The following is an 8,472-nucleotide window of genomic DNA, read 5'->3' as shown; positions in this document are numbered from 1 at the left end:
GTCTTGTGACTAGGATGGCCAATGTTTTATGTCCGGGATTTAATGATAATGAGAGGTATGTGGCTCTACCCGGAGATACTTTTCTTGATGAGAAGGCTATCTTTAGGCATCACAAATGGTGCAAATATAATGATTTGGGAGGCATTGATTGGTACACCAAGGGAAGCACTACATATACCCTTCCTTGTTGGGACCTTCCTCCTACCACGCCTAGGTCGAGCTACCTTGCACCTATGCCCAGCTACCTCCTCCCCATTGAGAGGATTACGGCTCCACCACCTAGGAGACGTGAGGAGGCACCTTCTACTCGTTCCCATGCACCATCACCGTCCCAAGGCCCAAGCCTTGGATTTCCACCATTCCTTCATGGTGTTCGGACCTCTTATGCAGAGATACCTCCATTCCCCCATGTCTACCGACCCTACACACCTCATCCTCCTCCTCCCGACACCCCGCCATCGGCCATGGATATCTTGATGGGTATGATGAGCAACATGGATTTTAGGATCCACCGAGGGCAAGAAGACAATTATTTGGCCCTTTATCCTTAATACTACCATATGGCGTAACAAGGGTTTATTGATCCTAATGGTCCTAGGCCTCCTTGGGTGAAACCTCACCTTGTGTTCCCAAACCAAGGTATGAATGAAGATGATCAAAGAGAAGGAGAGGAAGAAGAAGAAAGTGAAGACGGTGATAGCCTTAATGATGGAGGCTTGATTGAGATCATGATTGTAAGACCCTTTCTTTTCCTATCTCTTAAGTATAGTTTGCATTGTAATATATCTCATATGATTATATTAGTTTGCATTGTATTATATCTCACATGATTCATATAGTTAGTTGCATATAGACTAGAATTCATACATAGTCACTAATGACCAAACCTATTCCTTTCTACACTAGAAATAGTGCTTAAATCGGTTTGGGGAGGTTTGATCATAGGTGAGAACATGCACCATCTAGTATAATGTAGATTGCATTCATTTGTTATATATGTCATATAGAATTGCATTTAGTTAGAGCATGCATTCATTCATATCATACCATTGCATTTGTACTTCAATTTCCATAACACTTTAAAAATCCAAAAACATGTATTTCTTTTTCATTCCTACTCCTACATGTACATTGAGGACAATGTCCAAAATAAAGTGGGGGATGGGTATTTACATTCCAAAAATGCATAAAAATTAAAAATTTTCGAAAAATCCCAAAAAAATGTTCTTTAATTTCATTAAATCAAAATCCATAAAAAATTGAAAATTTCAAAACCCAAAAACATGTTCTTTAATTTAGTAGTGTAGAATTGTATATACTTGTGTTTTTGTTCTCTTCTCACATAGATACAACACTATATTTGAGGCATTAGCACGCGAAAATGAAGACCGCTTGGTATGATCGCTCCAATATCTATTTCCCTTCCATTTATTTTCATTATTCATATGAGGAGGATGGGCTTACATGTCAAGGAGTATGTGGTGTATTTTGTTATTGCGGTTTGTGTATCTATGTGTTGTTAGGAGTTGCATTTAGTTTATATGGCATAATAGTTGAAAGAAGCATATGCATTAGAGTTGTATATATGTTAGTTACATCATGGCATGTAGTTGCATGGTTAGAAAATTTTGTGAAAATGCCTATTTGGGAAGCTTGACAAGTGTATATAAGGCACTTGTAGATAATTTTTCTCCTTGGGACTTTGTTTGCTAGAATACCGTCAAGACACCCTAGGATGTGTCATACTAGTATCTTTTGACCCATGGACTAAGGCCTAGTCAAGTGTACCTTGTGGTGTGATAACTCCTTGGCTACCGTTTATTCCAAGGTGACCTTTGAAGCCATGCAACCGTTCTCACACTTTTATCATCATATTTTGTCAACAAAAAGGGAGTGGGCACAAAAATCTCCAAATTGAGTTCAAGTACCAAAATGAAAATAAAAAAGTTTGCACAAATTGCATCAAATGAAAAGAGGAGCAAAAATGAGAACTCCTATGTTTCAATAAAAGCACCCTCGTTACAAATGGGGTGACCTTGAAAAATGTTCAAAAATGCAAAAATTGAAAATTGTCAAGTATCAAAATGCCAATCATCAAAAATAGCAAGAAATGTTCTTCAAATGTCAAATACCACAAGAATTTGGGGGGGGGGGGGGGGGAAATAAATCAAAAAGCAAACTACAAATGTGAAACTCAAACATCTTGATCCCTTTTATCCATTGATCTCATTTTTGTTGCATGGTGGAGAGGGGTCGACCCTTCTTCTTGTCTAGGCAAGAGGAGGAATTCTGCGATCCTACAGTGTTTCTAACACCATAAGGAGCCTACTCTTGACAAAAACATTTAGCGATTGTGGACAAAGGTACCCTAGTTTAACACAACTTGGAGGTGATTTGTTGGTGTCCTTTTAGACTTAGTAGCTTGGAGAAACATTATCTATGATGGAGTGTGTACCCTTAACTTGCTTCCCTTATAGATTATTTTCGCCACTTAGATGAGGAAAGTGGCTATTCATTTTTGTAGATACATCCATTACTTGTTTTGTGTACTTTAATGCTTGGATCTGTCGCCATTTTGGCAAGCCCCACCTTGCCTTGCAAGAAGGCGTCCTACCTCATAGTTGTCTTGTTGCGAGTTGAAGGGGAGGAGTGAGACCCGCTAATTGTCTCACATCGGTTATATTTTTATTAGAATAGTTTAAATAAAGGTCTAGTTCTAGTCACCTCTTTACTCGGGACGAGTAAAGGTTCGGTTTGGGGATGTTTGATGTGACTCTTAATTGCGCACATTTAGGCCCTTAATTGAGGCTATTTTGCATACTATTATAATATTTCATGGCCATTTTATCCGTCAAATGCTTTCTATTTTGGTTTCCTAGTGCATTTTATATATTTTATAGGAAAGGAGATAATGATGCGGAATTCCCATCTCTCGCGCATATTCGGAAGCTTGTTGACGATCTTGGATGGACTAAGTATGAAGAGGAGGCAAGAATGATGACCAAAGAAGTAGAAATAAAGAGTATATAGAAGCATCTTAGGCTTAAAAGCAAGAAAAAAGGGAACATCAACTCAACCCGCGCGGGTCAAGCTCAAGTGGAGCGGGATACATCTCAACCCGCTCGGGACATAATCAATCCGCTCGGGTTGAGGCTCAGGTTGCTCGTTTTTAGCTCGGAATGAGCGGATTGTTGGACAGAGTGCTTTTCCTTGCTACGTGATCCGCGCATATCGCTCGGGAGTTGCAATTCCGCACTCAACACTTAGCACTGTTATTTACTAATCTACCCTTGCTTAACCTAATGATGTACCACTATATATACTCCATTTGTAATTATCAAAGTATCAAGTACCCTTAGATTAACTCAAGTTTCCTTAGATTAGATTAAGCTTTCATTAGGAGTAGATTAGAATAGATTAATCTCAATCTTTCCACAAAATTACATATTAATGTTTCCTTAATCATTGTTCAAGGTTATTATTATTGGGTAATTAAAGATTATTGGGTTATTATTGGAGAATTGACCACTTTTTATCAATCAATCAAGTTCTCTTCTTTTATTCTTTGCTTTATTATCTGAATCATCTCAAGTAGGTATAATCTCTTTTACTCTTGTTTATCACATCATTTATTCATCATGTTTTGGTTTGTTAGTATGATTGACAACCTTATTAACATGTTAAACTTGATCATGAGTGAGTAGTCATTTAGCTAGGATTAATGGGGAATTAGGGGAAACAAACATGGGGAATGATTCATGCTTAATCTAATATGTTTTCATAATTAATTTGCTTGCTTGTTGTGATTTCAACTTATGCACATGTTATGTTTGATGAAATGCGAGCCTATGAATCCTTGCATTTTTTACCCATCACCTATCTTTTCAATAAGACTTGTAAGCTTATACACCAACTCGAGTCTCATTAGACCATGCATATAGTTGAATAGGAAGGACAAAGTCGACTTGTAGGTGTTGTACAATCTAATCGATTCGGCTCCGGGATCCAAACCTTCTTAGGGATTGTAAGCTTATACACCAACTCGATCCCATCACAACAATAAGTGCTTGCATCTAGTAGAGAACATGTTTTTATGATCAAATCCCATGAATCCCCTATGAACCCATGATATCCTAGCATCTTTAGCCATTTGTTTACATCCTTCCTTTTGTTGCTTGTTTACTTTCCATTGCTTCTATTAGATTAGAATCATCAACCCATTAAAATTGTGACAACCCCAAGCACAACCATAATTAGATTGAACAATTTGAGTACCCCCCGTCCCGTGGATCAACCTCGACTTAACCACTAACTAGTTGTTTGTTGAGAAATATAAATGTGTTTGATTGAGAGCCCCAACGACACTCTCGTCAGAGCCCAAATCACCGGGTTCAAGCAAAGGGATGAGGAGTCATTTTATGAAGCATGGGAGAGATTTAAGGACACTTGTCGTTCTTTTCCACACCATGGGCTTAGTGAGTGGTTCCTTGTGCAACAATTTTTGAACGGTTTATATGAAGATTCTCGCAATGTTCTTAATATGGGATCCAATGGGATGTTTACCGAAGTTGATGACAATCAAACATGGGCCAAAATCGAAGAGATGGCGGTTCATAATTCCCAATATAGTAGGCCTAGAAAGGCCACAAGAGGAGGAAAGCATGAGGTAGATTCCATCACTCAATTGGGTGCTCAACTAAGTGCTCATATCGACACCATCAATTTGAAGTTTGAGAAGGCCATGGCTAATCTTGATGAAGTTTCCAAATCACCCAAACAACATGTTAATGCTATGGTGGCATCATCCTCAATCCCAAGTGGAGTATGTCAAAGTTGTGGAACCTTGGGACATGATCAAAGCGAATGTAGGGGAACAAATGAACAAGTTAATGCTTTCCAAGCATACAAGAGTGGCACCCCTTATTCCAACTACTATAATGATAACACCAAATTCCATCCAAATCTTTCATACAAGAGCCAAAATGCCCAAAACCCCCAACCCACATACACCCCTCCTCCATTGAGAAACCAAGCTCAAAGACCCTTTTTCAACCAAAGCCAATGATATAAAAATCAACCTTCCTACAACCAATCCAATGACCAAAGCTATGATTATCAAAAAGCGGTCCTCCAAATGCAAAAGAACCAACAAGAATTTTTCACCCAAATGCAAAAAGATAGCCAAGGTAAGGAAATCACCATCAACAACATTCTTGCCCACACCAAAATGTTAGAAACCCAAATGACTCAATTAGCATCTTCTAGTTCTCAAAGACAAAAGGGACAATTATCACCCTAAGGTAATCCCCCAAGACATGAAACGGTTAGTGCTATCTATTTGAGAAGTCGTACAAGATATGAGGTGCCTAAGAGGCCAATTGTGGAAGATATTGTGGATGTTAGTCACAAGCAAGGAGTTGTGGAGTACTCTAAGGAGGTAGATCCTACCTCCAATGAAGTTTCAAAGAAGAAGAATGAAGAGAAGGCTAAGGAAAAAGAGGCTATTGTGATTAGACTTCCCTTCCCAAGTCGACAAGCTAAGCCTAAGCTTGATGATCAACTTGGAAAGTTCATGAAAATTGTGAAGAACTTAGAAGTCTTAATCCCATTCACGGAATTGATCAATCATGTTCCGGCCTATGCAAAATACATGAAAAATATTCTTACCAAGAAGAAATCCATCCGAAAGCTAGAGACTATTGCCTTTACCAAAGTGAGTAGTGCTATTATTCAAGGAAGTTCCCCTCCAAAACTCAAAGATCCGGGAAGTTTTTTTTATTCCATGTACCATTGGCGACACTACAATCAACAAAGCATTATGTGACCTTGGAGAAAGTGTAAGTGTCATGCCATACTCGGTATGTAAGAGGCTAAAAATGGGAGAGCTAAAATACACCAACATCACTCTTCAAATGACGGATCGATCAATAAAGGTACCTTTAGTGGTATGGGAGGATGTGCCCGTAAGAATTGGCAAATTATTCATCCCGGTAGACTTTGTCATTGTAGACATGAAGGAGGATTCCAACATTCCTATCATTCTAGGAAGACCTTTCTTTCATACCGCCGGAGCGGTAATCGATGTGAAACATGGAGAGCTCACACTTGAGGTAGGGGACGAGACAATCATTTTCAATCTTGACAAAACAATGAGAGCTCCTCGACTACATGAGCCATGTTTCATGGTCGATCATTATAGCCGAGAAAGTGATAGGAAGAAGCTAGAATCTCTATGCAAGGATCAAGCCATGGGTAAAGAAACACCACCCACATGGAAGAAGAAAGCGGATGACCTTCAAGTAGCTCTATCCGGAGAGCAAGGAATTTTCAACAACAATGAGAGCTTGAATAGCTCACCCATCATGACAAGTAATAAAGAAGGCCTCATTGGCCAAAACAACAAGAAAAAGGAGTTGCCCTTGTCAACTCATGACATCATTGGGGAACAAGCTAGTGAAGTTTGTGGTCTATGGGACGATGAATTTGAAGGATTAGTCAATCCTTATATTGGAAATGCTATGACCTTAGACCAAGGCCTTGTGGATCATTGTCATCACTTTGACTTGGATGACTACAACAATGAAGAGAACAATGTGCAAAGGTCTATCCAAGACCTCTATCATGAAAATGAGAAAGCTTTCGACTACTTCTACAAGGTGTTGAGGAACATCAACAACACCTTGGCTTTGCCCCCTTGACATCTCATCCAAGAATGAGAGTTTGGTGAAGTCCTCCCTAAACCACCATTTGTAAATATTCTAACCCCTTAACTCGTATTTTATTTCCTCTATTGCATTTTTGTCATTTTTGGATTTGCATTTTTGTGCTTTTTAAGATTTTTGACATTAGATCAAGTGAGGGATGTATTTTAACATGTTTTGATGTGAAGTGTTTGATCGAGTGTGGGGATGGAAAATGCCTAGGCTAACCGAGCCTTCGTAGTGCACCCACAACAATGAACAAAGGAAAAGAAGAAAGAATGACATGGGAGAAGAGATCGCCAGGGGCAGAACTGAGCTCGTGGGAACTGAAGAGGATCTGAGCGTCCCAGAGGAGGATCCGAACGTCCTGGCCTTAGGACGCGGGTCCTGGGAAGGTTTGAATTGAAGAAAATGTGCTGTAAGAAAATCTGAGCAGATCACCCTCAGGACGCTCGTCCCAGACTTTGAGCCGCTCGTCTTAGCATCAGTCCGCGCATCCTGGCATGCTTCAAAATTATAAAATTATCCTGTAAGGAAATCTGCACGTCCCCAGGAGAATCCGAGCGCCCCCAGAAGGAATCCGCTCGTGCCGAGTCTGATCCGCGCGTCTTGGCACGGGTTTATAATTTCAGAAATTCCTGTAAGCTGATCCGAGCGTCCCATGCATGATCCGCGTGTACCGAGCTGGTATTTAACAAAAACACGGGATAACACCCTTCTTTCCCAATTCATTTCTATCTTCAACAAATACAAACATATACCTTTTCTCCCTCAAAACCCTCAATCCCCTCATTCAAAAAAACCAATTTCTCAACAAAATTCACCACCATTCAAACAAAACTTGCTCAAAACAAGATTAAATCACTCCTTTATCAACAAAAAACCATCTAAACATCAAATTCCTCACAAATTGAATCAACTTTTTAGGGTTTGGGCAAAAATTCGAAAATCCTAAATTGTTTGAGGAATTGATTGAAGTTTGAGGAAACAAGGAGCATTCAAGCAAAATCTTGGTTTGTTGATACTAATTTGAGAAGGAGAACACAATGGCAAGGACCAAAGGTGGAAATAAGGCACCCAAGACTCCAAATTTATCAAAGAGACAACAAGGTCTTCTTGCATCTAAGGGTTTGGTAGTGACACAACCAAGGGTGGAAATCCAAGAAATCACAACTCCTATTGAGGAAGCTACCACATCTACTCCGGTTATAGAACATTTGCCAAATTGTTCGGAGGTAACTTTCTTAAATGATGCTCATAGGAATGCATTTTTATCCCTTATTAGAAAGACTATTGTGGCCACCAACTTTGGACACATTGGGTGTGCTTGAAAGAACTAGAACATTTTTCGAGTCCATGAGGTTGTTAGCCCTCTTTGAAAGGGAAGAATTGACCTACCCTTCATTAACCATGGAGTTCATAAGCTCCTTGAAGGTGTCTAAGGTAGAGACTCAACATTTTGTTGATTTCCGTCTTGAGAACAAGAGTAGAAGCATGACTTTGAGTGAGTTTGGTAATGTGTTTGGTCTTTTACAATATCACCATTATGAGAAGAAGCCTTTGAAATATGATGCCGCACCCCTTTGGAAAGCTATTACCGGTCGGAAGTTTGATTCTTTCCGGGAATGTCATGCTCTATATGTTCATCATCCGTGCATAAGAGTATGACACAAGTTTGTGGGCAATACCTTGATTGCTAGAAAAGGCACCAATCACTTCACCGTACATGATTTTGTCTACCTTGAGTCCTACATGAATATCAATGGAAAGT

The 8,472-nt window shown here is 39.5% G+C and overlaps 1 non-coding gene across 1 annotated transcript; it reads right to left on the bottom strand.

Annotated features, from left to right (window-relative positions):
• Window positions 1-4,366: 4,366 nt before the first annotated feature.
• Window positions 4,367-4,473, bottom strand: LOC141603572 (small nucleolar RNA R71). Its single transcript, XR_012525437.1, has one exon. It is a non-coding gene; the product is annotated as a small nucleolar RNA R71 (small nucleolar RNA).
• Between the last annotated feature and the right edge of the window lie 3,999 nt (window positions 4,474-8,472).

The sequence above is a fragment of the Silene latifolia genome, chromosome 9 (genome assembly GCF_048544455.1).
Source record: "Silene latifolia isolate original U9 population chromosome 9, ASM4854445v1, whole genome shotgun sequence".
NCBI lineage: Eukaryota > Viridiplantae > Streptophyta > Magnoliopsida > Caryophyllales > Caryophyllaceae > Silene > Silene latifolia.
This window is presented reverse-complemented; position numbering and strand designations above follow the sequence as displayed.